This window comes from Lissotriton vulgaris, unplaced genomic scaffold (genome assembly GCF_964263255.1).
Source record: "Lissotriton vulgaris unplaced genomic scaffold, aLisVul1.2 SCAFFOLD_712, whole genome shotgun sequence".
Taxonomy (NCBI): domain Eukaryota; kingdom Metazoa; phylum Chordata; class Amphibia; order Caudata; family Salamandridae; genus Lissotriton; species Lissotriton vulgaris.
In genome coordinates this window covers 453226-478857 of record NW_028253998.1, presented here as the reverse complement: position 1 = coordinate 478857, position 25632 = coordinate 453226, and the positions used below count along the sequence as shown (strand labels likewise).

The following is a 25632-nucleotide window of genomic DNA, read 5'->3' as shown; positions in this document are numbered from 1 at the left end:
CAAGCCTCAGCTAAATGTTTCCATTTTATACAATACATCTTCACTTAGTCAGCCTGTGCGTATGTGACTGTCAATTCTGTTGACACGCGGACCTAACCCGGACAGATGCTGGAGCACAGTAAGTGTCACTACTAGCACCTGTGCTTCAAAATGCAGCTCTGGGTTTGTGTAAATAACATGGAGGCTGGGGTAGGTAACAGCCTGAGAGGTCTGGGCAGCTCTCATGGTTACACATGTGCTTTACGGTACGATCAAGTTATAAGGGTACTAGGTAAGTGTCCTTCCTTTGTCAGCACTTTTAAGAACTCCTTAAAGTTTCTCGTTGCTAAAATGGGTGTAGTTTGTTCTACTTATATGTTTCCCTCGACTTCATTGCTTGATTTTGCTTGTGGGAAGTGTCAGTCATAGTCGTCCAAATGTCACTTATAATTACACTGAAATTATGAAAATATCATACATATATTCCTAAACCTTGGCAGCTTTCAGGGCTGAACTGGAATCATAAACCAGCCCTGGTAATTGAGTCAGACGGGTCCATGCTGCGTTTGTTAAAGGGGGGCGGTATTGCAGAACTGCTGTAAAATCGGCCCGCATGACATGGCACCCACCCTTCCGGCCTACCGGGAAATCGCCGGGTGCCCACCACGGCCAGTCCGGCCTTGGCAGTTATGCACTCTTTTCTAGGACACTAACTTTTAGTCCTGCTGAACAGCAACCACGTCGGTGTATAACATGGCTAAAATACATTGGAACAGCCAATAGCTCATACATAGGCAAGACCTGTTGCCTTTGCCAATGCCAGTTTAATTCTGAATCGAATTTATTAGATTTTGCGTGCTTTGTTTTTTTGCATAGCAAATAGTTTAGAGTTGCAGTCTAGTGCTCACACTACGTGATGACGTAGCATGAGCGGCGGCCATTTTAGGTGGCGCGTGAGACAGGAGAAAGTCGGGAGCCTGAGCAGGAAGCAGCACGCTCGGCGCTCTCTGTGAGAGCGATATTTATATATAATAAAATAATACTTCCAATTAACCCTCCAGCCTACTGTGGTTATTACAGGAGGCAGGAACTTCACAGTGGCGACGAAGGCTGGGACCTACAACAGGAAAGGACCAGGAACAGAGTGCATGGGCAGAGAGGCAGGATCATTGCTGAAGGACATGTCTGACCCACGTGAGAGGGAGCAGGAGATCACAGAGAGCCCGGCAGATGCGACCGGAGACACACAGGAACCGGGTGCAGACCGGCAGGACCAGGTACGAGGGCAGACACTCACGGACACAGAGGGAGGAACAGCCCCCAGTACCCACACGTGAGAGCGAAGGAAGGGACGCAGGAGAGCGAAGGAAGGGACGCAGGACAGCAGGAAGACAGGCATCCACAACCTCCCAACCAACAAGGAGTGCACAGGACGGGGAACCACCATAAGGGAGAGCCCCGATCTGGACAGGGGCCCTGGCGGAGTCACGGAGAAGTGGAGTAGGAGGTGCGGAGAGTCCCCAATTCCAACCAGAGCCTGGGGAGGAGAGTAGTGCGCCAGGAAGTCCCTAGAGCCAGGAGACAGCGCAGAAAAAGCGCGAAGAGATGAGTGCGCAAGCGTCTTCAATGACAACCCCAATCCCATTCCTTCCAAAACCGAGAGAGCCCCTGATGAAATGGGAAGACTGGAGAGAGTATATCCTCAACTACATAGAAGCCCTGGAAGACGTGAATGAAGAGGCATTCACAAGTAAGAGGAAAAAGAGAATATTACTACACAACCTGGGACCAGAAGGAATCAGGGTGTTTCAGAACCTGGTACCCAAGCCCCGACAAGCCGCAGATGACAACGTATTTGCGCATGCAATAGAGGAATTTAATGAGCACTACAGGCCAGCAGTATGCACGTCCGTAGATCGATACAATTTCCAGCAGCGGAAACAAGAGATTGGAGAGTCTATCGACGAGTATGTGGCGGCGTTGAAGAAGTTGGCGACGACGTGCAAGTTGGCGTGCTACACGACGAATTCATTAAGGACCAGATAGTGATGCACACCACTAACAAGACAGAACAAGACAAGTTGTGGGCGAGTGGAGATGCCACGCTAAAGGAAGTGATCACGCTAGTAAAAAGGCTGAACTATCGAAGAGATGTGCGGATGCAGCCAAGAGGGAACCAGTGGTGAAACCCATGGTGAACAAGATCGATGAGGAAGAACCTACGGGAAGTAATAAAGGTGCGGCGACAAGCAACAGAGGACCCAACAAATGGCTAGGGAAACCGGCGCAGCAAGGGAAGCCAACCAGAGGAGCCAGAAACTCGTGCTATTGATGTGGCAGCCAAAACCACGAGGTCTACGACAAGAGGTGTCCAGCGTTCAGAGCGAAATGCATGTACTGCGGCATAATAGGGCACAATGAAAAGGAGTGTTGTCGGAAGGCGGGCCGCAACAGAGTAAAGTATGTGGATCAAGAACAATAAGATATAGAGGAGAGAGGACAAGAGGAAGAAAACACAGTACTGTGTATAGAGGATCAAGTACTGGCTGTGGATGGCCGAAGATCGAACAAACCAAAGTACGACATGTTAATTGGAGGAGTACAGATAAGCATTGTGGTAGACTCAGGGTCACCCTACACAATTGTCCAAAGAACAGTATGGGACGAAAAGTTCAAACCCCACTTGGGGCCACGATTAGAACCCCCACACATCAGACCGGTCTCGTATACAGGAGAACGAATACCGATGGTAGGGTACTGGGCGTTGAAATTTTAATTCAGTGGACGAAGTGCGGAATGCAAAATGTACGTTGCGGAAAAGGGCCCGTCGGTCCTAGGCTGGATGGATCAAGGAAACCTGGGCATAAAACTAGATCCAGGTGGAGACATACAAGTGCTGCTGACGGCGCTGGAACAATGGCCAGATGAAGAAACATTGAAGAAGGAGTTCCCCATGGTGTTTGGCGGGAAAATAGGGAAGCTGGAAAAGTTCACGCACAGAATAGTACTTAAGGACAAAGCCATACCTGTAGCGCATAAAGTACGAAACGTCCCCATTGCAGTGAAAGAAGCTGTGCAACAGGAATTGAGGGGGCTGCAGAAGAACGGGGTAATCGAGCCCATAAATTGCGCAGAGTGGCTGGCGCCCCTGGTAGTGGTAATGAAGCCCAATGGCAAGGTCAGGTTGTGTGTGGACCTGAGAGAACTGAACAAGTGTATCGTGGTGGAAAAGTTCCCATTACCCTGCATTGAGGAAATGTTGGCCAAGACAAAGGGAGTAAGATGGTATTCCACAATCGATCTGACGTCAGCATATCACCAAATAGCACTACACCCGGAAAGCATCGTTCATAACGCCATTCGGGTGTTATCAATTCTGCAGGATGCCATTTGGACTCGCCTCGGCAGCAGCCGTCTTCCAGAAACTCATGCACCGTCTTTTCAAAGACATGGAAGGAGTCCAGTACTTCCAGGACGACATCCTGGTGAAGGGAAAAGACAGGAGAGACCAAGACGCGAAATTAACCAAGGTGTTAAATGTGCTGGAAGAAAAGTGCCTGACAGCAGAATGGGAGAACTGCCGGCTAGGGATGGCTTCAGTCACCTATCTGTGACATAAAATAGGAGAGCAAGGGATCACACCCAAAAGGGACAACGTGAAGCCATCTGTGAAGCCCCGCCTCCCTCCAGCAAGGAAGAAGTTAGAACGTTTCTAGGAATGGCTGAGTATTACAGCAAATTAATACAACACTTTGCCACCAAGACACATCATATGAGAAAACTCACAAGAGAAAAGACGAGATTTGAATGGACCGATGAAACACAAAAGGAGTTTGAGGGAATCAAGGACGCTAACCAAGCCATACCCTTGCAAGAGTACGACCCACAAGGACGAACGGTGCTGACGACTGATGCCAGTGAAAGGGGACTGGGAGCAGTCCTGATGCAAGAAAGGAAGAATGGTACATTGGAAACACTGAGCTTTGTATCCAGAGCCCTGTCAGATACAGAAAAGAAGTTCAGCGTCATAGAGAAGGAGATGTTGACAGTGATATGAGCCATGGGAAAATTCTGTCAGTTCTTGTGGGGCACGGAATTCCATTTGAAGACTGACCACAAATCACTGGTAAAAGTACTCACGTCCAGCGGACATGCACGTGCCACCCCCAGGATAGCCAAGATGACCCTGAAGTTACTAGAATACCGATATGATGTGGAGTACATCCCAGGAAGCAAGAATAAGGTAGCTGACTACCTTAGCAGAGCTGCTGCGATGGAGGAAGTAGGGGAAGGAAAGGAAGCGAGTGAAGAGATGGTGGCTTTGATGGAAGACCCGGAGAGAGTAATCAGCAACCTAGAATGGAAGGAAGCGTTCGAGGAGGACAAGGACATCCAAGAAGTGAAGGAACACATAGTTGGCGGGTGGCCTGAAAAAAGACATATAAGGACAACCCTCAGGAAATTTTATGAAGTACAAGAAGAATTGTCAGTAGATGATAATGGAACCTTCCTGTACAGAGGAGACAAAGTGGTACCTCCTGCGGTTTTAATACCTCTGTTGTTGACGATACTACATGAAGGGCATCTGGGTATCGTGAAAACCAAGATGAGGGCCAAGCAGGGTTATTGGTGGCCAGGCATGGACATACAAACAGAGAGACATGTGCGAGAGTGTGACCAATGCCAACGAGCAGACAAGACAATGTTGCCGTTGAGGCCAGCCCTAGGAAAACTCCCCAACCCGTGGAGGAGCTTTCTATAGACATATTAGGACCCATTTTGGACGACCAAGGAACCCCAAAATATGTATGTGCGGTGGTGGACAGATACTCGAAATGGCCGGAGGTGCACATCCAAGAGGAAATGGACACAGAGACGATGTCAGATCTCGAACCCCCCTTTCCCCTCTGTACCCACCTCCGAGGCGCAGAATCTGTAAACACACGAAGTCCCGAGGCAGCCGGCGGTAGAACTACACTTCCCGGCATGCCGAAATACGCGGCGCACAGGAGACGCAGAGTCAGGTGCTCACCCGGAAACAAAACAGCCTCGGAGACCAGCGGCGGCGCCGATTATTCAGCTGAGCACGGAGTCTTCATTTCGAGCATCATATGGTAGCAGTAAGCTGGTTTGGGAGCTTTGCTTCCTTCATTGTTGTGGGGGAGAAGCTTGTTTTGTATTGAACACGCAAGCAGCGTGTTGGAAAGGACTTCTCAGAACTTTTGCGATATTGTCCAAGTAAAAGACACGCAGGTAGCGTGTGTGTATGGAACTTCACGAGCTCTCTCTCGGCTGAGAGAGAAAGGACTCAAGGCTCGGGGGAAAACATTGCTTTGTTGAAGTGCGATGTAAGGTTGCAAGACGGATTGCTACCTTACTCATGGTCAGAGTTGCAGGCAGTAGCAACAAGTGCATAAGAGACACTGAGACACGGTGACAATGTACAAAGTAAACAGCGTTAAGGAGTGATTAACATTGTTTGCTGATTTTTAGGTCTCGCCTGTCGATGCGCATGCGCATCGAGCAAGCGAGACTATAGGGGCTCATCGACTCTTTATCTAACTTGCAAGGAATCGTGGCGATTCCTTGCAGTGCCCGTGACTTTTAAGGTCAATGCGCATGCGCATTAAGCTTATGCGCATGCGCATTGACCTTAAAAGTCACGGGCGCGTGCATGTCCGTCTTTGTTTACCCGCTCCGCCCCCTCCCGCCGTGTCGCCTTGCCTACTCTCTTCCACAGCCTCCCCCAGCTCCGCCCCCTCACTACTTGATTGCACGGCCGCTAGGCCGTGCCTCCCCTACTCTCCTCCCCCCTCCTCCTCTCCTAGCACCCCCAGCCCGAGGCAGCTTCCCCTGCACAGACCCGCTCCGCCCCCTCCCCTTCCCGCCGTCTCGCATTTCCCCTGTCGCACTTCTCCTCCCCCCTCCCCTCTCTTCCCTCCGTCTTGTTTATTGTACCCGCTCCGCCCCCTCCCCTTCCCGCCGTCTCGCATTTCCCCTGTCGCATTTCTCCTCCCCCCTCCATGTGCTACTACTTCTCCTGCACACCATCTTGTGGTGGCTCTAGGGTCCCAAGCCTCGCCCCCTTCGCCCTCTGTTTTTCCCCCCTGATTGTGCTCGTCCAACCCTTCCACCTTCTTTTGGCCCCTCAGTGTCTCACTGAACAGGACAGTCTTACCCTGTCTCGTGCTCACCCGGTTCTGTCCTCCGAGATTGTACTGGTCAGCTTCTGTTGTGGGGGAGGGAGGCGCTTATAGCTCCCAGGGCCGGCCTGTCTCAGTGAGGGCAGCGGCTCCTTACTCCATTCACCCCGTGGTGTCTGCTTTAGATGTCCAAGGGTAAGGCTGCAGAAGGAGAACGCCCCAGTCCTGTCACAACCTCGCTGTTTCCGTCTACGGGACCGCTACACTCCTCACTGGTTCAGGCCTCACGCCATTTGTACATACTTCCCCGTTCGCTGGGTCAGATCGCCTTTTCCTTTTTTTCCTCTGCTCGTTGCTGGTTGTATCTGCCAGCGTCCCTCCCTTCACTGCCAGCCTGTTTGGGCCTCCGCACGCACTGTCCGGGCTTTGATCCGCGGGTTCTTGGTGGTTTCTGCGGCTGCCTGCAGTGTCTCTACTTTTTCAGGAATCCAGGGGGTCTGACTCGGGTTTCTGGGCCCCCGCGGTTCACTTCCACACTGTCACAGGGTCAGGCCCCCGCACGTCTCTCTGTCTTTCCAGTATTCGAGAAGCTCTGCTCCAGGCCCGTTTCTCTGCAAGAGCCTCGATTGTCTCTTCCGCTGCTTTCACCATGCAGACCCCCCTCTGTGATCGCCTACATCATCCTGCTGTTCACCTTTCAGGCCGTAACCGCATTTGCGGTGCCTCCGATCTCGGCCTTTCGGTAGCTTCCTCTCAGGCAGCGGCACCCTGCTGTCCTGCCACTGTCCGGCCACACTCACTGTCCTAGGGCATGATGGCAAATAGCTATGGGTATTTTCGATGTTTAACAAGGAGGTGTGTCTGGAGTAAATAACTTCATATTTTTGGATGACGGAATCTGCATTTTACATATATGTTTCCCAAGCATATTTAAGTGTCAGAATCCGTGGCATCCCAATTTAGAGGTAGCGACCTTTGGATGTTGGTTAAGAACTGCATGTATCCAGCTATCTGGCCTTGAATTTAGGATGAGAGCACATTTACATTTTTCCAAGGACAATGAACCACATCTTTGCTAGCAAATCATATGCTTTGGTGCTATACTCCCAGTTGTTAGTAGCAGGATGAAAATGGCAGGGCTTACGTCAAAGATAAAAAAACACAAGAAGGTAGTGGTGGTAATAAATGTTGCACCTCACACTCACAGGCCTGCCTGCCTGCACCTACCCCTTCATGTGCGCGCGCACACCAGACGCAAACCCTCTGCCCTTTTCTCCTTACCTGCCCCTACCGGCATGCACATGCTGCTTGTTTCATTTGACACTTACTGCTCTTAAAAACACATACATGCACGTCTCCTTTCGGCCCTGTGCTGTCTACATGCTCCCTCAGACTCCTACAAGCCTCCTGTCCTGTTCGGGAGCACTCACACATACAGCTCCTCCCCCCTCCTCCTTCTACTCTCCTCCCCTGCCTGCCTGCCGTGTCGCACCTCTCCCCTCTCCGCCCCCTCCCCTGCCCGCCACCTCCCCTGCCCGCCGTGTTACGGTGAAAGGCTTGTTTTTTGTTTGTATAATTTAACCCGCTCCGCCCCCTCCCCTTCCCTCCGTGTCGCATTTCTCCTCCCCCCTCCCCTCTCTTCCGTCCGTCCGTCTTGTTGCTACTGCCATCTGAGGCCACGCGGGCTTTAATAACATGATAACTTATATAACTGCCTAATGCCCTCTGGATAGGGAGCTGTCTGTTCAGATATGTGGATGCTGATGGCGTGCTAACAAACTGAGGAGGGAGGGTAGATGGGGCAGAGCAGCTGCTTCCTTTGTGAACAGTGTTATGCATTTATGACAAGGTCTCGTGGCGGTGTCACCTCGCATCCCAAAATACCTACCCCCTCACCCTCAACCCCTCACCCTCACTCACCCTCAACCCCTCACCCACCCTCAACCCCTCACCCTCAATCCCTCACCCTCACTCACCCTCACTCACCCTCACTCACCCTCACCCTCACTCACCCTCACCCACACTCACCCTCACCCACACTCACCCTCACTCACCCTCAACCCCTCACCTACCCTCACCCTCACTCACCCTCAACCCCTCATCCTCACCCTCACTCACCCTCACTCACCCTCAACACCTCACCCTCACCCCCTCACCCTCACTCACCCTCAACCCCTCACCCTCAACCCCTCACTCACCCTCACTCTCACTCATCCTCACTCACCCTCAACCCCTCACCCTCACTCACCCTCACTCACCCTCAACCCCTCACCCTCACTCACCCTCACCCTCACCTTCACTCACCCTCAACCCCTCACCCTCACTCACCCTCAACGCCTCACCCTCAATCACCCTCAACCCCTCACCCACCTTCACTCACCCTCACCCTCACTCACCCTCACCCACCCTCAACCCCTCATCCTCACTCACCCTCAACCCCTCACCCTCACTCACCCTCAACCCCTCACCCTCACTCACCCCCACTCACCCTCAACCCCTCACCCTCAACCCCTCACCCTCACTCACCCTCACCCTCACTCACCCTCAACCCCTCACCCACCCTCAACCCCTCACCCTCAACCCCTCACCCTCAACCCCTCACCCTCAACCCCTCACCCTCAATCCCTCACCCACACTCACCCACACTCACCCACACTCACCCTCACTCACCTTCACCCTCACTCACCCCCACTCACCCTCACTCACCCTCAACCCCTCACCCTCACTCACCCTCAACCCCTCACCCTCACTCACCCTCAACCCCTCACCCTCACTCACCCTCAACCCCTCACCCTCACTCACCCTCAACCCCTCACCCTCACTCACCCTCAACCCCTCACCCTCAATCCCTCACCCTCACCCACACTCACCCACACTCACCCCCACTCACACTCACCCACCCTCACTCACCCTCACTCACCCTCACTCACACTCACCCACCCTCACTCACCCTCACACCCACCCTCACCCACCCTCACACTCACCCTCACCCTCACTCACCCTCAACCTCATGCTAAAGATTTACAAAAAAACCCATTAACAATTCTAAAAGCACTAACTCTAATGCTGCGAGACCTATTGCATTTCTAATGCTTGTTCTGTTTGTTTCCACAACCCTGTTTTGCTTTATTTTACATGCAGGAGAACCGAGAGAGGGCTAGCATAAGTAAGGGGTCCTGTGCTGTTAGGTGAGCAGTTCTGAGACGGTATGCATGAATGTGTGTGAATGAGCTTCGTGGTCTTTAATCACATTAGGGTTTCATACTGGTTCCCTTTGTCTTCTCTACAGCGAAACAGAATCCCTGGTATTACCTCAAGTCTCCTCTCCTCGCATTTAATCCCTAACATATTCCCCCCTCAGGTAGGAAGGAAAGGTTACGTAACTGATTTGTATTCATAGAAGAGGAGCGTTAGAGTCAGTGGGTATGGTGGGGAATTTCTTCTAATGGTTTGTTCGTTTGTCGTTTCAGATCTCCCTCCCCGCTGTTCCCTTCCTTTCCTTCCCTGGGGGAATTGCCTTTATGGTCTGTGCATACTTCAGATGTTGGGGAGGTTCTTCGAGGGAAGGTAGAGGTCTTGCAGCACAGCTCCGAAGAGATAGAGGCGGAGCCTGACAGAATAATCGGCCCAAGCAGTTTCTCTCTTCTCTGCTGTGTTGGAAGACGCCATGACAACGTTAGATGATGTTATGGCTGCACTGGCGCAGGTTCAAGCCGAACTTGCAGCATCCAATAGAGAGGTGGCAGCTGCCAGAGCTGAAAACGCCCAATTAAAAGCTAGACTGGACAGAACCCCATCACCTCAGGCTATGGGAGGGGGGAGTCAAGTTCCATCAACCACAGTTACAGTGGAAATGCCAGCTCAAATTCCCTTAGCCCCACAGGAACGCTTTTACGGGGACAACAGCAAAGTACACGTATTCATTACACAGGTGTTGTTACACTTTATGTGCAAACCGAAGATGTTTGCCACAAATCAGGCGAGAGTCGCGTTTTTGATATCACATTTAGGGGGTGAGGCCGCCCAACGGGCAGTCCCTATTGTACGGAGGGATGACCCGTTACTATACGCATGGGATGACTTTCGTGAGGCTTTTGAGAAAACCTTTGATAGGAGGGCTGAGACTTTTTCGGCTGATAGGGACCTGCTTAAGTTAAAACAAGGCGGTTCGGATCTGGTGACATATCTGAACAACTTCCGCCGTTTGGTGGCCGAAACGGAGTGGCCTGAAAACAAACAATCCGCCCTTTTTTATCAAGGCCTGAATGACGACCTTAAAGATGTTTTGGCTCAAATTGACCCTCAGCCTCGAACCTGCTCCGCGCTCATAGAACTTACGTTACGCCTGGATCACAGGCTGAAAGAGCGAAAGGGGGATCACAAGACTAAAGAAAAAACAGTGTTACCTTACGAACATTCGGGGCACGGAGACAAAACGGCCTCAACACCAGAAGCGATGGATATAGGAGCAGTTTGTGCATCATTAACACTTAGTGAGAAGAACTATCGTCGGAAACAGGGTCTTTGCCTATACTGTGGGAAAAAAGGACATTTCCTGAGAGAATATCCGGTGAAACTCAAACCTGGCAGAGGCAGAGGCGGACCAGTAGCAGCAGGAACTACTACCACAGAGCAGGAAAACTACAAAGCTTGAAGGTGAGCGGAGGGGAACCGTCAAGCAGAATAACCATCCCTTCTATCACCCCAGAAACAAACTCAGAACAAACACATCTGTTTCTGCACATGTCTATCGTGATTGCATCTAAGAAAAGAATTATCAGAGCCATGGTCGACTCAGGTGCTACTGGGTGTTTTATGGATTTTTCGGAAGCAGAGCGCCTCGGGGTGTTGTTGATTACAAAAGAACATCCAGAAACGGTTTATGCCGTAGACGGCAAAGAGCTGAAAGCGGGACCCATACGGTATCATACTCCGAACTATGTTTTGTCCTATCAAGGAATGCATCATGAGGAAATATCCTTTAATATCATAGAGGCGCCTCAATATGGCATCATCTTGGGTCTTCCGTGGTTGAAGAAGCATGAACCACAAATCCAATGGAACTCCGGCGTGGTGTTCTTTCAATCCGCATTCTGTAAAGGACATTGTAGTCAAGAAAGGCTCAACCCCTCAGGGGCATTGGCTTTGGTGCTACATGTTGCTACTGCAGCAGAAAAAGAAGTATCTCTTCCTTCTTGTTATAAGGCATATGAGGAGGGGTTCAGCGACGTGAAGGCTGAAAAGCTCCCTCCCCATCGTTCATATGACTGCCGGATTGACCTTATTCCCGGTTCTGTGGTGCCCAATAGCAGGATATACGCCCTTACCCTACCAGAAAAAGAGGTTCTACGAGCCTATCTGGATAAATATTTGGCCCTTGGATTCATCAGGCCTTCTAGGTCCCCAGCAGCTTCGCCACTGTTTTTTATTCCGAAAGCGAATGGCGAGAAAAGATGCTGTATCGACTACAGAGCATTGAATGCCATCACGGTAAAAAATCAATACCCGTTACCCTTGATACCGGTCCTGTTGGAGCAAGTGCGATCAGCCACTGTGTACACAAAGTTAGACTTGAGAGGGGCATATCATCTCGTCCGAATTCGACATGGGGACGAGTGGAAAACAGCATTTAAAACGCGGTATGGGCTCTATGAGTACCTCGTAATGCCCTTTGGATTATGCAATGCCCCGGCGGCATTTCAATTCTTCTTAAACGAAGTATTACGAGACTACCTGGACCGTCATGTTGTTGTATACATTGATGACATCCTGATTTATTCAAATTCCATGGAAGAACACGAAGAACATGTAAAGCAGGTATTGAGAGCCCTGCTGTCTCACCATTTATACTGTAAAATCACGAAATGTGAGTTCCATGTGTCCACCGTGGAATTTCTAGGGGTGATGCTCACCCCCTCGGGACAAGTGATGGCAGAGAGAAAAGTCAAGGCTATCACGGACCGGCCACGGCCCTGTACCGTTAAGGATATTCAGTGTCTGCTGGGGTTCGCGAATTTCTATAGGAGATTCAGCCAAAACTTTTCTAAACTGGGACCCCGTTGACCCGCCTTACAAGGAAGGATGTTCCCTTTGTTTGGGACCAGGAGGAGCAACAGTCGTTCGAACAGTTAAAAATCTCCTTCTCCTCTGCACCGATTTTGATTCATGCCAACCCTGATTTACCATTTATTGTCGAGGCGGACGCCTCGGAATACGCAATTGGCGCAGTTCTTTCCCAACGGAAAGAAACCACTGGAGTATTGCACCCTATCGCTTTTATGTCTCGGAAATTGAGTGTGGCTGAATGTAATTATACCATCGCCGAAAAAGAACTGTTGGCCATTAGGGATGCCTTCTTGGAGTGGAGACATTGGTTGCTGGGTGCAAGGCAGATGGTTACAGTATATGCAGATCATCGGAATCTGCAGTTCATGCGGGACGCAAGACATCTTTCACCACGTCAACTGCATTGGATGTTGTTTTTTGAAGAATATAGGTTTATGGTTACTTTTCGACCTGGTTCAAGCAACAAGAAAGCGGACGCATTAACACGCCAAGAACAACCCAATATGCATACCTTCACCCCTGATCGAGCGATCATCACTCCTGCTCAAGTGGTTGGTGCGACTTAAACTCAGGCCTTTCTCACAGGAGTGAGTAAAGGAGTACAGACGTGTGTATGGAAGACATGGATTCGCCATCACCCTGAATGGAGACTGAAACATGGAGTGCTCATGAGAGGAAATCAAGTATTAGTTCCAACGAAACCTCGGAGAAAACTAGCATACTCATGGTGTCATGACACCCCTTGTGCGGGACACATGGGATACGTAAAGACATTGGAGAAGGTGATGAGACAGTTTTGGTGGCCTTCAGTGCGTCCTGATGTTCGACAATGGGTGAGCGAGTGTATGACGTGTGCACAAATGAAATCCGACAGACAATAGCCGCAGGGATTACTACAGCCGCTGCCCACGCCAGAACAGCCTTGGGAGCGGTTTTCAGTGGACTTCATGATCGGCCTCCCCAAGGATCGGAAACACAGCCATCATCGTTGTCGTGGACTACCTTACGAAGATGGGTCACTTCGTGGCATGTAAGCAGGTCCCTACAGCTGGTCAGTTGGCTCACCTTCTTTTGGTTCACATTGTAAGGCTACACGGTCTCCCTCGAGATATAGTGTCCGACAGAGGGGCCCAATTTACGGCCCGTTTCTGGAAGACCTGGTGTGCAGAACTGCAAATCGCATCCTCTCTGTCCACCAGTTTTCATCCGCAAACTGATGGGCAGACAGAGAGGTTAAACCAAACACTTAAGCAGTATTTGTGTTGTTATGTACGGGACAACTCGGATGCTTGGGTGGATTGGTTGTGGGTAGCGGAGATCGCCTACAACAACACTCTGCATTCATCCACGCAACATACACCCTTCTTTTGCACATATGGGCATCACCCCAGATTCACTCCCTTGCTGCTACCCAGCACGTGCAGTAAACTACCGGATGTGAAGGAAAGATTATTGCACTTACGCAAGGTCTTACTTGCTGCTCGCAAGAACCTGGTTCAGGCAAAGACTAAATACAAAAAGCAAGCCGATAAACACCGTAGGCCGAGCCCTGTGTATAAATGTGGTGATTTGGTATGGTTGTCCACGAAACACATCCGGTTTAGAAAGCATAGCGTGTTCAATCCTAAATTCATAGGACCCTACAGGGTTGTGAAACACGTCAATCCTGTGGCGGTACAATTGCGCCTGCCAGCACATCTCCGGATTCATCCGGTGTTTCATGTCTCCCTGTTGAAGCCATCTCTATGCCCCCGTCGTCGGGTGCCCATGCCTATTTGGGTGCAGCAGGACAGGGAGTATGAAGTACAGAGGGTTCTGGACTCCAGGAGGGTGAGAGGGCGCTTGCACTACTTGTTATCCTGGAAGGGTTACGGTCCGGAGGAAAACTCATGGGAGCCTGCTGAGGCGGTTCATGCCCCTCGGCTGGTGGCAAGGTTCCATGAAGCTTACCCGGACAAGCCTGTGTAGGTTCGGGACCTTTTGGAAGGGGGATGTACTGTCAGATCTCAAACCCCCCTTCCCTCTGTACCCACCTCCGAGGCGCAGAATCTGTAAACACACGAAGTCCCGAGGCAGCCGGCGGTAGAACTACACTTCCCGGCATGCCGAAATACGCGGCGCACAGGAGACGCAGAGTCAGGTGCTCACCCGGAAACAAAACTGCCTCGGAGACCAGCGGCGGCACCGATTATTCAGCTGAACACGGAGTCTTCGTTTCAAGCATCATATGGTAGCGGTAAGCTGGTTTCGGAGCTTCGCTTCCCTCATTGTTGTGGGGGAGAAGCTTGCTTTGTATTGAACACGCAAGCAGCGTGTTGGAAAGGACTTCTCAGAACTTTTGCGATATTGTCCAAGTAAAAGACACGCAGGTAGCGTGTGTGTATGGAACTTCACAAGCTCTCTCTCGGCTGAGAGAGAAAGGACTCAAGGCTCGGGGGAAAACATTGCTTTGTTGAAGTGCGATGTAAGGTTGCAAGACGGATTGCTACCTTACTCATGGTCAGAGTTGCAGGCAGTAGCAACAAGTGCATAAGAGACACTGAGACACGGTGACAATTTACAAAGTAAACAGCGTTAAGGAGTGATTAACATTGTTTGCTGATTTTTCTGTTTGTTTCCACAACCCTGTTTTGCTTTATTTTACATGCAGGAGAACCGAGAGAGGGGTACCATAAGTAAGGGGTCCTGTGCTGTTAGGTGAGCAGTTCTGAGATGGTATGCATGAATGTGTGTGAATGAGCTTCGTGGTCTTTAATCACATTAGGGTTTCATACTGGTTCCCTTTGTCTTCTCTACAGCGAAACAGAATCCCTGGTATTACCTCAAGTCTCCTCTCCTCGCATTTAATCCCTAACATGTTCCCCCCTCAGGTAGAAAGGAAAGGTTACGTAACTGATTTGTATTCATAGAAGAGGGGCGTTAGAGTCAGTGGGTATGGGGGGAATTTCTTCTAATGGTTTGTTCGTTTGTCGTTTCAGATCTCCCTCCCCGCTGTTCCCTTCCTTTCCTTCCCTGGGGGAATTGCCTTTATGGTCTGTGCATACTTCAGACGTTGGGGTGGTTCTTCGAGGGAAGGTAGAGGTCTTGCAGCACAGCTCCGAAGAGATAGAGGCGGAGCCTGACAGACGATACTCAAGTTCCTCACTGCGACCTTCCTCAGGGAAGGGATTCCCAAATCAATATTAAGTGATAATAGTCGCCAGTTTACCTCAGAGAAATGGCTTAAATATATGGAGAGGAACGGAATCATATCCAAACATACGTACATATATCATCCGGCTGGCAATGGACAGGTGGAGCGCTTTAACAGAGTGCTGATGGGGTCCATCCAGGCTGCCATTATGATGGGAAAGGACTGGGAAAAGGAGGTCTTAAATATGATCTGGGCATACCACATCACCCCGACGAGCACGCCCCTTCCAAATCCTAAGGGGTAGAGATCCCTTCACGAAAGATAACGTGGCGTGGAAGGAGAAGACAGTGACCAGTAAGTGGTCCCCTGTCGTAGTGCAGCATAATCTGGAGAGAGCTCAAACAATCTATACGGAACATTACAATAAGAGGAAGAACGTGAAGGAAACATCACTGGAGAATGGAGAATGGGTCAGGGTCAAGTTGGCAGTGTTACAGAGAAAAGGTGACAGCAAATACAGCCGACCCTTGCAAGTAAAGGAGGTATACGATCGAGCAGCGCTGCTCAGTGATGGGAATGTGTGGCTCAATGATTAGAGCGGCAGACCCTGATGCAGAGGTCTAGCCCGGGACCAATTCCCTGCCCCGGCGGGTCTTGGGCTCAAAATTCCAGGGACCTGATAATTCTCGCCTCGGTGCCTATTCCAATCATGAAGTTCCATTCTGCAACTCTGGGCAATAGCTTGCTTAATCTCCACAACAGCCCCCACAATGCTAAGGATGCCTGGCCTCCACCTTCGGGGTGCCCAGGAGTGGACGCCTCACAGGGAAAGCCAGGATGGGTTCCACAGTGGTATTCGTACAAGCACCTTGAGACCCTTGCGGGTGAGCAGTGCGCTATACAAGTATCAATTTTAATGTTTGGTCCCAGGATCGCATGGCCAGGTGAAATAAGATCTTACGATGGCTTCCTGAAGAGCGGGAGCCGGTGGTGACGGGCAGGAGGTTAATAGAGAATGACAGAGTGAACCAGGAAGAAGAAGGAGGCATGGAGATGACAGAAATGGAACCAGACCAAAGAGGCAGTGAAAGTCCGAGGGCTGAGTCACAACCCCGAGAGGAGAGAGAGACCCCCCGCAGAGAGAGCCTGGGTGCCCAAGAAGATAAAGAGAAGGGGGCCTCCGCAAACAAGGAAAGAGAAGTGGCCTCCACCCCGGTAAGACGAACAAGGGGGGGCAGAGTGATTGTGAGGCCTTCCAGGTACCGAGACTTTGAACTGGGGGAAGAAAAGTAAGGACACAGAGCTTGCCACTTGAGGGGGATATTGCCACTTTGTTGTGTGGTGTAAAAGGGGGAGATATGTAGAGTTGCAGTCTAGTGCTCACGCTACGTGATGATGTAGTGTGAGCGGTGGCCATTTTAGGTGGCGCGCGAGACGGGAGAAAGTCGGGAGCCCGAGCAGGAAGCAGCACGATCGGTGCTCTCTGTGAGAACGATATTTATATATAATAAAATAATACTTCCAATTAACCCTCCAGCCTCCTGTGGTTATTACAGGAGGCAGGAACTTCACAAATAGTTTCAGGGTTCGGCTCCTGCACGGGCTCAACGATGCTCAATTTGTTGGCTCGCCCACCTTTGCTGCATCATCGACATCACAACTATTAACGTCTGAGTACGTTTGTAGTGTTGGGAGAAAAACCCTGTAATAATACATACGTTCTTCAAAGATTCACACTTCCGTCTTGCTAGTTACATTTAATTGCTTGCAGCAGGCCCATAAATAATGAACCATTCACGAGGATGTGAGTTTTTTGGCTTGTGGGTTTCACAACGATCTCTGCAGAAGACAACAAGAGTCTCTGGATTACTTTATTAAGATTCAAACACGAGCTGAAGGTTCTACGAAGCGCTCTGCATCAGGCTTAATTTGTTCCTGCCACTGAATCATGCAGTAAGCGCGATCAGACCACGTGACGAATGAAGGAGTATGTAAAACAAGATGGAGGAACGTCAACCGGGCGCTCAAAGCAGCTTTTGGGCTAGTCAGCAGGAGCTTCCTCTAGCACAGGGGTACTCATAGAACGGAGCGGTACAAAAGGGGGTGGTGATGGACGGAGCACCTGAACCAATCAAACACTCACACCCAGTCAACAGATCTGGGTTTAATCCATCACCGTTCTTTAGCCCACTCTGCCACCCCAGTTCAGACATGGCCATATACAAATCAGTCTGACCCTGTGCCTCATGGGAACAGTCCAGCCCGAACTGCCAAGCCATGCCTTCCCTGGACCGGAAACAAGATTCCGAGGACCGGTTTCTGGCATTTCAGCCGTCTTCAGCCCGGCTTGCTTGAATCCAGTGGCAAAGTGGCAAAGTGAGCAAGGGACTCACGTCTGAGCATACCCTGCTCAGACGTGAGTCCCTTGCTCACTTGGCCACTGGATTCAAGATTGCCTGGCTGATGAGGATTATGAATCCGAAACCGGTCCTAGGATGCTTGTTTTCGGTCCAGGGAAGACATGGCTTAGCAGTTCGGGCTGGACTGTTCCCATGAGGCACAGGGTCAGACTGATTTGCATATGGCCATTTCTGAACTGGGGTGGCTGAGTGAGCTAAAGAATGGTGATGGATTAAACCCAGATCAGTTGACTGGGGGTGAGTGTTTGATTTGCTCAAACGCTCCGTCCATCATCCCCTTTTGTATCGCTTTGTACTCATAGTACGGCCTGCGGGCCGCCAGCGGCCCGGCAAGCCTCCCCTGGCGGCCCACGGACCTTGAGACATCTGTGTTTTATTTTAAAGAATGTCAGCACTCACCCCTGCGGCAGCGCAACTCAGACTTCAGAGGATCTGCTGCTATCTGGGGGCCGGGCGATTCCCCGCATAGTCAGAGTGGGGCTGCAGGGGCGCTCGGAGGTGAACAAAGCCTCAATAACATTCGAATGGTCTTTGAAAGACCTGTGAAGTGCTCCGGTGCGGCTGTGTGTGTGTGTGCCTGGAAGCTGTCTCAGCCGTCGCCGGTTTTGTATCTTGAGTGTAAGAGAAGTTTGCATTTAAATAATGCTTGGTGGACATCTCTCAGTTGTACAGAAAGTAAAATAATTTAATTTCAGTGTAAGAGTGGCTTACATGTTCCTGATGCTTCAGCAAAGCAGTTTCACAGGAGGCAAAAATTATTGACACTTTTCAAAGGAAATGTGCAAGGTGCACATTGGGGATAGCGCAGACAGCAAAATAGGAAACAGAAAAGGGAACGAGAACACACAGTGCAAGCTTCCAAAATAGGTAGCAGAAAAGGGAACGAGGACACACAGTGCAAGCTTCCTTGACGCGCAAAACCAGCAGCACCAGTGCATACTTTCCTCACGGAAAACTACACATGCTTGAAAAAACAATTCAGGCTAACTGTTCTTTACCCATTTATGCGTTGCTAAATTTCTTCTGCTTACTTCGTTAGTCGTGGGATATTAAATTGCAACGATTCCTTTTCAAAGGCTTCCACTATCATGTTCCCAAATGTTGATATGTATTATCATGGGCATCAGCAGTGCGGTCTTCCTTCACCCACAAGATACTGCTGGAAGCAGAAGTGGTAAGATGAATGTCACTTACATTTTCTAGCAATATTTCTGATGTATACCTAGTCCCAGGTAGACAGAGGGCGGGCGAGGGAGGGAGGTAGAGGGAGGGAGACAGGGAAGGAGGCAGGGAGGGAGAGGGAGGGAGTGAAAGGGAGGGATACAGATGGAGAGCGAGGGAGGGAAAGGTAGGGAGAGCGAGGGAGGGAGGGAGACAGGCTGGAAGGAAAGGGAGGGAGAAGGAGACAGAGGGAGGGGGAGACGGAGGGAGACAGAGGGAGGGAGGGAGAGGAGAAAGGGAGGGAGAGAGAGACAGAGGGAGGGAAGGAGAGGGAGACCGAGGGAAAGAGAGGGAGACAGAGGGAGGTGGGGGAGGGAAACAGAGGGAGAGGGAGGGAGGGAAAGAGAGGAAGAGGAAGAAAGGGATAGGGAGACAGAGAAAGGGGGAGAGACAGAGTGAGGGAGGGAGACCTCAGAGTGGGAGACCTCAGAGTGAGAGACCTCAGAGTGAGGGAGAGGGAAGGAGAGAGAGGGAGACAAAGTGAGGAAGAGGGAAACAGAGTGAGGGAGACAGAATGAGTGAGACAGAGGGAGTGAGCGGGAGTAAGACAGTCAGAGTGAGTGCGTCAGAGGGAGACGGAGAGGGAGAGAGAGGGATGGAGAGGGAAAGAGAGGGAGTGAGACAGAGAAAGAAAAAGAACGAGAGAGACAGAGATGTGTGTCTGTCGAGTCTGGTGGCTCAGTGGACGAAAGCGTCCGCTGCAGGAACCTGTGATCAACCTCAATTTTTTTGACCTAGCCCCGCCCCCTCCCCCACTGACCCTGCCCCCACCGGTGCGGCCCTCGAAAACAAACCACACTGTAAATTTGGCCCCCCGAGAGAAAGTTTGTGAGGACCCATGCTCTAGCATCTGTAACTGGCGATGTACCCTTCCGATTTAAAGTGCTGCATTAGCTCTAATGTTAGAGCGCTGAGTCGCGATGACAATCGTTCCGAAATGCTTTTTTTGTTGGATGTCAGGGAGTTACACGTCCTCTTAATGGTTGGTTGCACCCAGGGTCGGATTGGCAAGGCGGGCATTCGGGAAACGGCCGAAGGGCCGTTGTCTCAGTGCCCTCTGTGGGCCGGTTTTTTTCTCCCCTTTTTCAGTTCACAGAGAGTGCTCTCTGCTATCTGCTCTCTGTGAACTTGGGAAGGGGAGAAAAAAAAACGGCCCACAGAGCGCACGGAAACAGAGACAGAAATGAAAGCGCTTCACTGTGTGCCATGCAGTGATTATTAGCTGTGGCCTCACTTCACCCCCTGCCCCTGAAAAGCAATCACGCCAAGGGTGGGCTGGGGAGCGGTGATTGTCTGCGAAAATCGGCCTCCCTGGGGGCCAGGTGTTGCTCAGGCCTTGAGCCATTTCCACCTCGGCCCCCCTGGGGCTCACGCAGCCGAGAAACGGTGTTAATCTTAACACCTCGCCCACAGCCCCTCAGATTCAGGGCACAGTGGGCGAGGAAGAATGGGTCTGGCTGTGGGGGCTAGGTGATGTTTTGAACTCCCACCATCTTCACCTCAGCCTTCCCCTGTCTACCATTGTGCTCCCCTGCCAAGACATTGCCCTGGGGCCTAAAGGGCTGGGGAGGGCTGATTAATTTACTAATTGCAGGGGCCATACTGCTGTTCATGTGCTCTTGAGCTAAGTAGGTTAGTAATAGCAGGTGCTTCCCTTCTTTTCAGGTGCTCCTGCACTGAAGTTCTTGAATAATTTTGTGACAGAAAGGGGCCTTGCTGTTTTTTTAGTTGCTCAGCATGTAGGCCATTGTCACCTTGGGCCTGTGTCCTGCGCAAGAACAGCTTTTACCACGCATACATTTACAACGAAACTCGTAAATGCATGAATGATAAAAGCATGTTTTTTTGTATATGTTAGGATAAGGTAAGTATGGGTATATAGGGTATATGTTTTGGGGTTCTGAGGTATATGTTTTAGGGTGATTGGGTATTTTAAGGGTTCAGGGATAGTTTTGGGGTACTGGGGTATTTTTAGGTTTCAGGACTAGGTTTTGGTTTTGGGGTACAGGGGTATTTTTAGGGTGGAGGGATAGGTTTGGGTTTTGGGGTACAGGGGTATTTTTAGGGTTCAGGGATAGGTTTGGGTTTTGGGGTACAGGGGTATTTTTAGGGTTCAGGGATAGGTTTGGGTTTTGGGGTACAGGGTATTTGTAGGGTTCAGGGATAGGTTTGGGGGTACAGGGGTATTTTTGGGATTCAGGGATAGGTTTAGGTTTTGAGGTACAGGGGTATTTTTGGGATTCAGGGATAGGTTTGGGTTTTGAGGTACAGGGGTATTTTTAGGGTTCAGGGATAGGTTTGGGGTTTGGGGTAAAGGGGTATTTTTAGGGTTCAGGGATAGGCTTGGGTTTTAGGGTGCAGGGTGTATTTTTAGGGTTAGGATGGGTTATGATTATGGGGTGCAGGGGTATTTAAAGGGACCATGGTGGGATTAGTTTTTAGGGTATTGCACAACTTTTTCTGGTTGGTTGTGTTTTGTTATCATGCATGTGGGCCCCAGAACGTGCTTCAGAGTTGGTGCTACATAATGTGTCTTACACATGGAGGACATGCGAAAAATTGTGAGGGATTGTTACACGGTTGGAATATTTAAAACCAATAGCACTAGTTGTTTGCAGGTCTCTTGTACCATGATTCAGAGAACAGAGTGTGTGTATTGCTTCTTCTATATAAGGAGGAAATTATTAGATTTCCTCCAATGGAATGGTGAAAATCCTCAGAACATCCCATTGGTTTTCATTGTTGCTGAAAGAATGGCATAAGTAAACATAACTAAAGCTACAATTGCAAACACAATGCCCGTATGGTTTATTGTGATATTGTGTGCTAGCTCACAAAACAACAACCAAATCACCCTTACCACTAAAAATGTGAGAAATAGGCAGGTTGCACACAGAATTCCACGTCAAATGTTGTTGCAATTTAATGTACACAATTTACCCAAGGAATGATTTTGCAGCATTATTCCAGATTGTATTACATTATGATATAGGCCTGAACATAGGTGCTCACAAACATTTTGCCAGGAGCAACAACATCTGGTCTGAGTTATGACCAAGAGCTATGTTGATACCAGATGAGTTGCAGTTGGGGGTAAGGTGAGTGTAAGGGAAGTGAGGCATATACATCTAGTTTCTGAATTGCACAATGTGATACCAACAACTTGGCATTAATACTGGTTTCGTATCTTAATCAGATCATGTGACCCTAGGCAATTGTTTTATTTCACTCCCCATGGCCCAGACTTTAAGGCAGCAACAGATATGAATAAAACTGTGTTTTTTGTATATAGACATCACCTGCTGACTGTGAAATAAATGTATGACTAGATTGTACAGATACATTTTTTCAGCATTCTTTACACCCCAGACTGCCTTTTCCTTGTTTGTGAATTCTTACTTTTGTTATTACATGTTCTATTACCAGAGATTCCAGTCTTACCCTTTCTCCTTGACTTTGTACTAGATTTCTGGTTTATGTGATGATTAGAGTCTAGGACATAGCTGGTTAGGAAAGAGTATCCAACGACATTGTGCAGGGCGTTAAGACTGCAAGTAAGTATTCAGTTATCTGAACTGCAGTGCTCCTAGTCTTTACCAATGTTACTTGCTCTGTAAGCTTTAAAAGGCTTAATTTACTAAATATTTGTCTACAAATTAGACCTCAAAGAGTAACCAAATGGTGTTTCATGAAAGGGCATGCCCCTCGAATATAGGCCACGCCCCTTAAATGTAGGCCACGCCCCCTTAATGTAGGCCACGCCCCCTTAATGTGGGCCACTTTTTCGTCAGTGCCCGGGCCAAATTGTGATCCCAATCCGACCCTGGTTGCACCTGCACCTTAAGCTTGATAATAAAGATTGAGAGAATCTCCTGCAAAAAACTGAACTTTCAAGCTTCTTACCAGTCCACGCGTAACTTAGCCCGTCCAGGTTTTTTTTTTATCTACGTTCTAAGTTTGATTGTTCTATTTTTGTTATTTGGGCACCACAAATGCCAGAAAGCAAAGCAAACACACAAAGTGAACTAGTCGGACCTTGGAAACTAGAGACTTCTGCAGAGGAGGCGGATTTGGAGGGGGCGTGGCTGTGGTATAACCACCTAGAAACTGCCACGTGTTTCTGACGTGTGATAACCCAGCCAGCCATTGGTTGAAGTGCATAACAAAAGTAGGGAAGGGTGAGGCGGGGCCAGTGACTTTGCTAAAAAACATTGTGCAATATTTTGTTTACCTTTCATAAGGTAAATACGTACAAAATGTAACGTACGCCTCTCATGAAAAATAAATGCAAGTTAAAATAATCGGAGAGGAATGTACTGGTTTACCTTATGAAAGCTCTCTGAATTAATTCCATCCCCGCAGATCTGGGTACGCAACCACATAGCTGCAGGAGTGAATGCAGGGTTGGCGCAAAATATAATTACTTTGAGTACCAGTTCTATAAAGTCTAAAACTGAAAGATTTGTGAATATCCATTTCTTTCGGGAGAGCAGGCACCCTAGCTTTTTTCTCCCTCGCCTCGCCCATCATGGCGTCAAAACACCGGAGGCGCGTTTTTCCTCCAAAGGCACCTCGATGTCGAAACTAACTGTTCAGGAATGGTGCTTGTTGTTTTATTAAAGCATAAAATGGTGAAACGGTTTGTGTAAAATTAGAAAAAGGTTGTTCAAATCGTTCCCAAATAGACCCGTCTCTCTACAAGTGCCATTTTCAACTCGGCGTCTTACAGAGGGTTAACAAAGCCTTCAAGTTTAAAACGCCGTCTCCGGTACCTGTTTCTAACATGTCACAGCCTTCCGCCAAACTGCACCACGAAATACTGGATGAACAAACACTATACTTTTCACCATAACTTACCATCAGGTTTTCCCCGAACCGATTGCAGCTTCTTCCTGTTGAAAAGTGAAACGAAACCGAAACTTAAGAATGTTGTTACAGACAGGCCAACCCTCCCGATTCAGGCGTGAGACTACCGATTTGAAGGCTAGTCTCCCGCCTCCCGATTCCTACAAGCAACAAGCATTGGAAATGCAATAGGTCTCGCAGCATTAGAGTTAGTGCTTTTAGAATTGTTTATGGTTTTTGTTGTTGTAAATCTTTAGCATTTTTGTTTCCTGTAGCCAATGCTAAAGAATTACAAATCAAAAAAGCCATAAACAATAGTAAAAGCTCTAACTAAAAATCCTCCGAGACCTATTGTACTGTGTGAGGGTGAGGTGTTGAGGGTGAGTGAGGGTGAGGGTGATTGAGGGTGAGTGAGGAGTTGAGGGTGAGTGAGGGGTTGAGGGTGAGTGAGGTGTTGAGGGTGAGTGAGGGGTTGAGGGTGAGTGAGAGTGAGTGAGGGTGAGGGTGAGTGTGAGTTAGGGTGAGGGGTTGAGGGTGGGTGAGGGTGAGGAGTTGAGGGTGAGTGAGGATGAGTGAGGGTGAGTGAGGGGTTGAGGGTGAGTGAGGGTGAGTGAGGGTGAGTGAGGGTGAGTGAGAGTGAGTGAGAGTGAGTGAGGGTGAGGTGTTGAGGGTGAGGGGTTGAGGGTGAGGTGTTAAGGGTGAGGTGTTGAGGGTGAGGGGTTTAGGGTGAGGGGTTGAGGGTGAGGTGTTGAGGGTGAGGGGTTGAGGGTGAGTGAGTGTGAGTGAGTGAGGGTGAGGGGTTGAGGGTGAGTGAGTGAGGTTGAGGAGTTGAGGGTGAGTGAGGGTGAGGTGTTGAGGGTGAGGGGTTGAGGGTGAGGGGGTGAGGGGTTGAGGGTGAGGGGTTGAGGGTGAGGGCGAGTGAGGGTCAGGGGTTGAGGGTGAGTGAGTGATGGTGAGGCGTTGAGGGTGGGTAAGTGATGTTGAATGTTTGAGGGTGAGGCATTGAGCGTGAGTGAGTGAGGGTGAGGTGTTGAGGGTGAGGCGTTGAGGGTGAGTGATGTTGTTAGTTGTTGAGTGACGATGATTGAGAGTGAGTGTGAGTGAGGTGTTGAGGGTGAGGTGTTGAGGGTGAGGGGTTGAGGGTGAGGCGTTGAGGGTGAGTGAGGCTGAGGGTGAGTGAGGGTGAGTGAGGAGTTGAGGGTGAGTGAGGTGTTGAGGGTGAGTGAGGTGTTGAGGGTGAGTGAGAGGTTGAGGGTGAGTGAGAGTGAGGGTGAGTGAGGGTGAGGGTGAGTGAGGGTGAGTGTGAGTTAGGCTGAGGTGTTGAGGGTGGGTGAGGGTGAGGGGTTGAGGGTGATTGAGGATGAGTGAGGGTGAGTGAGGGGTTGAGGGTGAGTGAGGGTGAGTGAGGGTGAGTGAGGGTGAGTGAGGGTGAGTGAGAGTGAGTGAGAGTGAGTGTGAGTGAGGGTGAGTGAGGGTGAGTGAGGAGTTGAGGGTGAGGTGTTGAGGGTGAGGTGTTGAGGGTGAGGTGTTGAGGGTGAGGTGTTGAGGGTGAGGGGTTTAGGGTGAGGTGTTGCGGGTGAGGTGTTGAGGGTGAGGTGTTGAGGGTGATTCAGGGTGAGTGAGTGAGGGTGAGGGGTTGAGGGTGAGTGAGTGAGGATGAGGAGTTGAGGGTGAGTGAGGGTGAGGTGTTGTGGGTGAGGAGTTGAGGGTGAGGGGGTGAGGTGTTGAGGGTGAGGCGCTGAGGGTGAGGGCGAGTGAGGGTGAGGGGTGAGGGGGTGAGGGTGAGGGCTTGAGGGTGAGTGAGTGAGGGTGATGCTGAGGTGTA

General features: G+C 50.0%; 1 protein-coding gene across 1 annotated transcript in view; it reads right to left on the bottom strand.

Moving 5' to 3' along the window:
• The window catches only part of LOC147660700 (uncharacterized), a 348598-nt gene extending 324654 nt beyond the window's left edge, over positions 1-23944 (bottom strand). Inside the window, exon 1 of the mRNA XM_086951528.1 lies at positions 23820-23944. The gene's annotated coding sequence lies outside the window, so the exon portion shown is untranslated. The remainder of the gene's footprint in view (positions 1-23819) is intronic.
• Between the last annotated feature and the right edge of the window lie 1688 nt (positions 23945-25632).